Source organism: Macrobrachium nipponense, chromosome 12 (assembly GCF_015104395.2).
Source record: "Macrobrachium nipponense isolate FS-2020 chromosome 12, ASM1510439v2, whole genome shotgun sequence".
Lineage (NCBI taxonomy): Eukaryota > Metazoa > Arthropoda > Malacostraca > Decapoda > Palaemonidae > Macrobrachium > Macrobrachium nipponense.
Window position 1 is genome coordinate 94,847,452 of NC_087205.1, and position 10,000 is coordinate 94,857,451.

General features: G+C 38.1%; 1 protein-coding gene and 1 long non-coding RNA gene across 3 annotated transcripts in view; both read right to left on the reverse strand.

Annotated features, from left to right (window-relative positions):
* The window catches only part of LOC135224676 (histone-lysine N-methyltransferase SETD1B-like), a 581,280-nt gene that overhangs the window by 46,216 nt on the left and 525,064 nt on the right, over positions 1-10,000 (reverse strand). The gene's annotated exons all lie outside the window — the stretch shown is intronic.
* Positions 4,684-7,318, reverse strand: LOC135224675 (uncharacterized). Its single transcript, XR_010316807.1, has 2 exons — positions 6,373-7,318; positions 4,684-6,026 (listed from the first exon to the last, which is right to left on the reverse strand). It is a non-coding gene; the product is annotated as an uncharacterized LOC135224675 (long non-coding RNA).

The following is a 10,000-nucleotide window of genomic DNA, read 5'->3' on the forward strand; positions in this document are numbered from 1 at the left end:
ATACTTGTAACTATGAGATTGGAACTACAGACTTAAGAAATAAAACACTTTTAAATATGAACTTACTTTATTTCAGTGTTTTTTCTTAGAGTAAATTGTGAAGATGATTAGTGTGAAACTTGTACCTGGTGTTATTTGGCGACTTCCTCAATATTTGGTCGAATGTGTTTGATAAGCAGACCTCATTTCTTCTTCAGTTGAGCGTAGTCCTCTCTCGCTTCTAAGTTTTGATGTTATTTAGGGTTGAGAAGCCAAGTTCACATAAATAAGATGTAGAAAATTGCAACAAAAGTAATAAAGCTTTTTTAGATAATGTGGGATATTCCTCTTGAACAGGTATCCAAAATGAGTCAATAGGTACAGTAGAATGTTTTATTTTAAGATCTCTGTCACTAGAAATGGTGGCCAGTTCCTCTTCTTCACACAACTGTAATCAATATTAGAGGGAATATTCATGAAAGGATTTCGAATCCAATCATACTTCTCATGTGCTCAGTGATGGAAAATAGTGGTCGATGTTTTCATGAAGCGCTTTGCAGATGAGAAACACAATAGGGATCATTTGTATATGATACATATATCAATTATCAAACTTGGAAGTGATTAAACTCCTAACATCGATTGCAGATGATAGCAACAACGGCAGCCTGAAGATCAAAATTCAATAACAACATAGCAATATACTCATTACAAGTAGACACAGTGCTACATTAAAATGCAACTATTTTGGTTGAAAACAAAAGGAACTATACTAAAAACGGTTTGAAAAGCTGAGGCAATACCACGTCATACATCCCAGACAGAACGACGCCCATCACAATAACGAATGCCATCTCCACTTATAATTAAATTAAACTTTTTTATTAATTGTAGAATTATTATAAATAAATATTATGACGAACTCACATGGCTGAAAGTACTTATGTAAACTGCAAAGTAGGCTATATTTTAAATAATTGTCAGTATCAATAAGTGTTACTTTTCATTCATGTGAACCAAATCTATACCTATTTTTCGTATTTTCTGGTGTGCCATGACTATATTTCGTGGCACACTTCAAATAATCTCGTGGCACATGGTGAGAATCACTGCTCTAATTGTCCTAAGCATGGGTATCATTTAATGCTGTATGATAAAAAAAAAGTATTACAATATGAAGCACGAATCACTTCGTCTGCAAAATATTCTTATTTGTTTGTATGGTGTTTTTTTTACGTTGTATGGAACCAGTGGTTATTCAGCAAAGGGACCATCGGCTTCCGAACCACGTCGAGAGTGAACTTCTATCACCAGAAATACACATCTCTGACCCCTCAAAATATATCGTTCGGATAATTTTTATCTTTATTTTCCGTACAATAATTAGTTTGAGCAATTTGTTTTCATAGTATGAAAATTGGAATCTATTATCACATGTAAAAAATATAACTGTATGGAAAAACATTGTTTTTACGCAGGTTTTTAAGTAATTTGTCCGAATCATTAAGAAATATTTTAGTGTGTTAAGATAGGAGCAGGCATACCAACCGCTTATCATATGTATAACGACCGATATATTAATGCAAATAATACGTGAATGGTGTTTGGCTTATCTAATGTTATCAAGTTATCATTTGATTAAAGAACTTTCTGTTAAAAGAAAAAAACCTTATTTCAAGTTATCTTGTGAAATATAATAAAAAAATATTTTATAACTTATAATTTCCTTGAATTAATATAAAATACATTTCGCTTGACCGAAGAAGAAATGTAAAGCAATATATATATATATATATATATATAAACATGTATATATATATGTGTGTATGTTAGAGCGTAATTGTGTAAGCAAGGTAAGAGTGTAAAAGAAACACCGAAGTGTAAAATAAACAAAAGATATACATAAGTCAGATCTTCGGCCACAAATCATGTTCCGGTATAAGTAGCGTTTGAAACTTAGAAAGGACACCACCACGCGTTTAAGTACCCAAAGTTAGAAGGAAAGAAATACCTAGGTCCTCAGCCACACACACACACACATACACAAACACACACATGTTTCCGTCGGCCGTGAGTTCATCATGTATATACACACAGTAGCCTGTAAATAGTCTCAAATCAAATCATAATTCCTTCGGTAAACAAAGAAATAAAGGCCAAAAATAAAAATTGAGGAAAAGAAACCATGACCAACTTATAAATAGCGTGACAGGAGAAGTAGACCGTAGCCAATATCTCAGCCTCTCTCTCTCTCTCTCTCGCCAGAGATCAGAATCAGAAGGAGCACTCTACCAAACTTGGGCAAAATATACATCCTGGCCAAAGCCATAGACGAGAGAGAGAGAGAGAGAGAGAGAGAGAGAGAGAGAGAGAGAGACCTGCCCACTTGGGACGCTGCCAAAGCGTGATGACGACAGTCAAGTAAGATGGAATTGCTTTGGGTTAAGACACTCTCTCTCACACACACACACACACACACACAGACATTTGTCTGTGCTCCTCTGTCTTCCCCGTCTGTTATCGCAGACAGATAAGACAGCAACGGGGACTGTGAATAACGCGAAAAGCGCAGAAAACTAAACCAGAAGGATAAAATAAACGCGAGAGAAAAGAGCAACAAACGTACAAGGATGTTCCTGATAGGTCTAGGGATGACCCACATAACGATATTTATTATTTTCCTTGCGTGCGTGCGTGCACGCCAACAGTACATAACTGACTCAGAGCGCGCACAAGCACACACACTAAAGCGCACGCACTCGGAAATTCACGAACTAAAGTCGGTGTATCTGAAATTATAATTTCCATGTTACGATGAACATAAGCACCACAGGTGACGAAAGGAAGGCAGTCTTGTAAGTGACAAAATAGCTTACGACGTGTGTTCAGCTCTCTCTGTCTCTGTCTCTCTCTCTCTCTCTCTCTGTTTGTAAAGAACCCAGCTGACCTTCCCTCCATCCATCCATCTAGATGTGCTACTTTCTCTCTCAAAATGTGCTCTCACGTTCCCCAAACATAACCACGCATAACAGTCTCGAGATTACGCTCCGTAACGTAACTTTCGCCACTAACGCAGAGCCGAGAACTTTCGACAAACAACCAGGGCGCGACGCCAGCCTCTCTCTCTCTCTCTCTCTCTCTCTCCTAATTTCTATACATAAAGGCACCAGCATTAACAATGACAACAATAACAAGAAGACGACAACATCCAACAACGCAAATTAGCAGCAGCAGTAACTGCACGCGCACACAAAAAAAGTGAAAGTGACAATGGGCCAAAGGAAATTGGTTACTAGGGCAAGGGCAAGGACTCCTCCTCCCCCTTCTCCTCTTCTTCTTCTCCCCCTTCCCCCCTTTCCCCTCTTCCTCCTCAGTTTAGGAGGGTCAGGAAGAACCCAGCCCACAAAGGCAGTCACTGTGTGTGTGTGTCAGCTAGTCAGCCCTACCGTCGCCGCTATTAAGGTCTGAGACTCCAATCCCTGCCGCCCCCAGGGTCTATCCCCCCCTTCCTCCCTCCTCTGACTAACCAACCAACTTCCCAAATGGTCCAAGGTTAAAGGTATAATATAGGAAGAAGGCCTCTTCTCCGCCTCAAAGTGCTGCATCACAGTCACTAGTACTATTTTTGACTAGTACTATTATAACATGTTGCTCCTCAGTGGTGGCTTTGGAAATCCTGCTGCTTGCTAGGACTACTGGGGCTTACTATAAAATAGTACCCACTGGTACCTACTATTTTTGAGTAGCACTACAACATGAGTGATAACTGTGGCTTACTATGAAACTGCTACTATTTTTGACTGGCACTATAACATCATCATGATGCTCAGTGACTATAGGAGCCCTGCTAGTACCACTGGGGATTAACGAGGCCTAGTGCTATTGACTTTGCTACTGTTTATACTATTAACAACTACCACGCTACTACAGCTGTTTTTTTACATGTCCCCAAGAAAAAAAATACAGGGCTCCGGACAGTCAGGGAGTTTTAAAATGGGTCTTCCTACAACTTCATATAGAATGGCTCAGCTGAAAAACAGACACCAGTTAAATTATACATTCTGGACAGCTACAGTTACTGTATCTTGTCTTGAAGTAATTTAACATTTTTCAAAACAGAAATTTGCCATATTTTGTAATCAATTTCGAACAGAAAACTCTGTGCGAGGTGTATGAATAACTGGAGAATGTATAAGGAATCTTCGCTTGATACAAGAGGGAAAGATTAACAATTCGATGAATTAACAGAAAAATCATACTTAATTTACATAATAATAATAATAAGAGAAGAAGATAAGAGAAGAAAAGAAGAAACGAAGAAAAAAAAGCAAACTGTCAAACTGGGGCTCCGGTTTAGCATGGGAGAGACGAGAGAGAGTCGGAACGTTCGTGGTGTAATGCACACTAATGTGGCCTACGTTGTTGTTTAAACTCTCTCTCTCTCTCTCTCTCTTCGGTATTTGACGTAAGCTAATCTCCTTATTTCTCCTGATAATGGTAGATAGAAATGTCATTTTTTGTCTTTATCTTCTTTTCGAGTGCGCAAGGCCTTCTGACGCTCAGCACTTCATCATTATCAAGAACCCATGAATCTTGCTTATCGGGACTTCATACGTTTCACGGGTACGTCACATAAACACAGCAAAGGCATGCATGCATGCATCCATCAATAATGAAAAGGCATTAAGGTTCAGAAACAGCATGGGTATTTATATATTTTATTTACCTCACTTGCAAATTCTGGCCTTCGATGACTTGCGCAGTAACTTACTCATCACAAAATCAATCCTAAAATACAACACATAGAGAGGTATTGATTGATACATACATGTTATTTGACTCATGAATACTAACTACATAAACTTCAAGCAATTAAAAAATATATGGAAAACATCTCAGTAAACATTGCTTGAAGCAATTACAAAATATATGGAAAATATTATCTCCGTAAAAATTGTTGAAGCAATTACAAGATATATGGATTGCAGCAATTACAAGATATATGGAAAACATCTCAGTAATCATTGTTTGAATCAATTACAAAATATATGGAAAATATTATCTCAATAAACATTGCTTGAAAAAATTACAAAAATAAAGGAAAATACTATTGCCACGGCTGGCCTCTGACTATGAAGCCATTATCTTTACAACACTGATACAAATATACAAATCACAAGTTGAGCAGGCCATGACAAACGTAATGACAGAGATCACAAGATAACAACCCAGTAGTAGAGAGGAACTGAATTACAACAAACTATTGAGAGTTACAATAAAACATCTTGGACTAGCAGCTGATACTGGCAAGAAGGAATAAAGCACAACCAAAAAGTTGAACCTGGTGAGCCACAAATTCTTGAACAATTTCACTCCTTTCCTTTTATCTTCTGACAAAATAAATAAATAAATAATTAAAAAACAAATAAATAAAATAAAAATGAGAGAGCGGTAGCTACCCTGGGTATTTGAAAGGAATGAAGGTGCTCGTCACAATGCCCATTAAACCATATTTAACCGTTTGGTGTGTGTGTGTGTGTATACTGCAGACACGAAGAAATATGAGTATTATCCTTCGTCAAAATAGCCGAACTGCAGTCTCTAATACACCAATAACCCGCATTCAATAGATAGCATAATATATGCTACAGTCATCATTGGAATAAGTTACATCACAACGGCATATATATTAAATAAATGACACTTTCTTCAAAGTACTAAGCTACATCACAGTGGCGTAAACATCTAATACATCAAACTTTCTTCAAAGTAACAACATATTGTATAAAACTTAAATTTCGCACGGCCAGCGGCGAGGAATATTAAGTATATGAATATATATAAATGCTTATTTCCGCCAAGACAGGCGTCACAACAGTTATTACCACAACGACGAGACAGGCCAGGCTTGAGGCGGGACACAGCAGTGCATGTGGGGGACACGTTTTGACGCGTTTTCGTGGTTGCTGTTGAGCAAGCAGTCGCTGCGAGAATAGCTTCTCACTCCCCCTCCCCCAAATTCACACAGCCGGTTCTGGTGGGATCCACTGAAAAAGCCATGTACTGTAAATACCAATGACTGGTACTTTTTATGATTCACCGTTTACTTAAATTATTATGATATTTTGCACAGTTACATTTGACTCGACTGTTTCCTTTAACGTTATTTCGCCAGATTTTTCTATGGAGGATTATGATATCAATGAAAATTAATCTTATATTTAAACAAACATTTTTTTTAGATTTCAGAGTGGAGGGTTATATGTCAAAAACTGAGTAACGTCACAGGAAAAACTAGAGAAAAAAAAAAGTTAATACAACTTGGTATTTCAGAGATTTGTTACAAAATCTTTTATTAAAACATTTTTTCGTGCTACTCTGAAAATTCCTTACCTTCTCATTTCGGGGTTCACTAACACCACGGCTAGCAATGGGAGCAGGAAGGTTTCTGGTTCTGTCGGTAACTGTCCTTGTGCTGCCATCTACACTGGGTATCTTCAATCACAGCGACCTCACAGGAATAACAGACGTAACTTTTATGCTTTTTAAACACTTGTCTCTTCATCCTGCTAAACTTTTGATCGGGAAGGCACAGGTGATCCGAGTCGGGCCGGTAACTGTCATCTCCAAAGCAGTGGGTCATCACGAACTGCCCTTGCTCGCTTAGTTCCTCGTCCGGACCTTCGATGAATTCGGACAAATTATGTCTCCTCCTGATGGTGTCACATCCGAGTGTCATTTCGTCGATTACGACACTGTCACCGGAAGTCGGGAATGGGGTTATGTTTGCCGACACATTTGGTGGTAGAATCGAAGATACGTTTGGTGGTGGAATCCGAGATACATTTGGTGGTGGAATCCAGCTATGTGAACGCGCAATGAACGGTGCCACTAGACCAGTTAAGAAACACCCAAGGGCAAACATCCCTATACTCAGGATAACTGACCGAATATTACACCACGGTTTGCGGGGGGGAACAACCGTCACAACTTCAACCTTTTCTATAAACTTTTCTACGTCCGCCATCTTCTATATCAGGAACTATTGTCTGACTGGAGTCAGGAGCGCTGAGCTTTTTATAGTGCATCTTCAATACGTACCGGTACGTACTAGGGTATAACGCAAAACGTTTCGAACCTAGAAATACATACGTGGCAGATACGAAGTGGAGCCGGGGGGCCAAACGTTTCGTGACCAGGGGCGTGTCCATTTGCGCAGGCACGTGGGTAAAATCGATAATGCATCTTATACCTTCCGCGTCACTATCTAAAGAAAAATGAATATAACAATGCATACACACATACATATACATTCACATTCACACACACACACAAGCACATATGTTTTTTTTTACGTATGCATTCGTATGTATCTATGTATATAGAAAAATTACAAAATTATCATGCGACATTAAAAACGGAACGTATAAATATGTGTGCGCGCGTGCACGAACTTTCTAGGGCAAAAAGAACAGACCAGTTTTGACGGGAAACATCGAACGGTGACTGGACAAAATAACCCTCATTACTGCTTAACATGTGCAACATTTGGCGCAATGTAAAGTAAAGCGAGAATACAATAAAATTGTAGTAAAATACATAAAATAAAGCTCAAAATCCAATGCAAAATCAACACATCCTCTTATGAAAATACGATGAAATTATAGTAAAAAATATAAAACACAATACATTGCAAAATTAATAAATTCCCTTACGAAAATACAGTTAAATGATAGGAAAATACATAAGACAATACAAAATAAATTCAAGATACAACAAAATACAGTAACATACATTAGATACAGCACAAAACACAATTCAAAATTAACGCCACCTTCCTCTAAATCTAAACAGTTGCGGTTCGTGACGTACAAACAAACACGTCTCAAGCAGGAACTTTGACGGCCAGCCAGGCTACCAAACACCCCCCACCGGCCGGCCTTCAGTCATGGATGCTGCCCTGAGAGAAATCCTTGGGATTTTTATTTTTTTGTTTCCAAGCGCGTTTTCACCATCCTAGACCGTGCAACGCCGTTGCAAGGGCGCGTGCAATATTCTAATCTCATCTTCAACGTGGGCAACCCCTGGGTACGTCGGTCCACGGGGCACAAACGAGGTCACCAAGTCCTCCTCCCACTTTCACCTTTGGTCCGGGGAGGGGAAGGGGGAAGAGTGGCGGAGGCTGTTTGTCTGGACGCTGAGAGAGAGAGAGAGAGAGAGAGAGAGTCTTCTGCTGGTAGGGAGACGTGCTAGCTGTCTTCCCCAATAACGGCTTAAGAATGTTTAATAATGTAGCATTGTTTTTTTTAATAATAATGCCCTTGTGGGAATGTCTACAATAATATATTAACAATAATGAAAGGTACATTTTAGAGCGACAATTATACCCCACCTTTTCCTAGTTTTAAAAGTGCGACAACTACTGATAAATTCGCTTCCATTTTTAACGAGTATGTCCATTTTTTTTTACTAAAGTATGTCCCCTTTTGTACGAGTATGTCCACTTTTTTACGAAAGTATGTCCCCGTTTTTACGACTATGTCCACTTTTTTTTTTACTAAAGTATGTCCCTATTTTTACGAGTATGTCAATTTTTTTTTTTTACTAAAGTATGTCCCCTATTTTACGAATATGTCCACTTTTTTTGTTTTACTAAAGTATGTTCCCCTTTTTACGAGTATGTCCACTTTTTTTTTTACTCAAGTATGTCCCCTTTTTTTACGAATATGTCCATTTTTTTAAACTAAAGTATGTCCCCCTTTTTACGAGTATGTCCACTTTTTTTTTTTTTTTACTAAAGTAAGCATGTCCACTTTTTTCGAGTATGTCCACATTCTAATTCCAAATCATTCACCGTGAGATTCCAACCGGGTAACATTTCCATACCTTTCATGGATGTTATTGAGCCAGCCAAGCGATGTATAATTTGAGCCGATGTAAAACTTCTGAAAACTTCTATCCAAGCTCTGAGAGAGGAGGCCGGTTAAGGGAAGTGTTAACGTCCCTGCCTTTATAAAAAAAATAAAATAAAAAATAAAAAAATAAAACTTGCAACACACCTAAGTGTTCTGACGCTATAGAACCCAGGAGGAGAGATAACTAAACTGTGAAAACGATTATTAACGAAATCCTCATCCAATTTGCAATAAACAACGATTAAATGAAAAGTTTTTTTTTTAATAAAGATTACAAAAGTTTCTTGCGCTTTCTAATACAAGAGCTCTCTTCTATATTATTTACGCGGAATTATTTTTTTTATGATTTTACTTCTTTAAAACAAGGACGATGAAAGTGAAATGTAATAACTCTATCCATTTAGGAGGGCTGGTGTGGACCCCCGAACCCAAATAACCGGAATGAGACCGATTCTGTAACGCCAGATAAATTACAAAATCAATTAGCCCCATCACTGGATAGCAGAGCACAGAAGCACCTCGCTTAAACATTCGCTAAAATGCCTACAGTGCACCGCGTAAGGTGCACTGTTGACACTAACAGACCAACCCCTTTACGGGTGATATCAATAATGGATGACCTCTGGTCACGACCTGTTAACACTTAACGATCCCTACATGAGAAAAACTTGATTGAGAATTTCTGTTTGATCTGAAATTATTGACACTATATATATATATACATATATATATATATATATATATATATATATATATATATATATATATATATATATATATTTCTGGTCCCTCCCTCAAAAGACATCCGTTTTGAAAATTCGCCAGTCCGCTCTGTTTACGTAACAGTTTCCTACCGGTTGCGTAAAAGGAGCTCCTGCCGGTTACGTAATGTCTCCTAATAGGTCCACGCAGCGGGCGATATAATCGATAAGCAGGCGAGAATCCTTCCAGTTTAATGGAAACTGATAACAAAAACAAAATAATTAAATAAATAAAAATAACAAAAATTTAGTCAGTTTAAGTTGCAGCCATTGCCGTCCAAATATCAACGCCTAAAGCGGGCAAGTAACGGCTTTTATCGGGTATAGAACGGAATACAACGGATC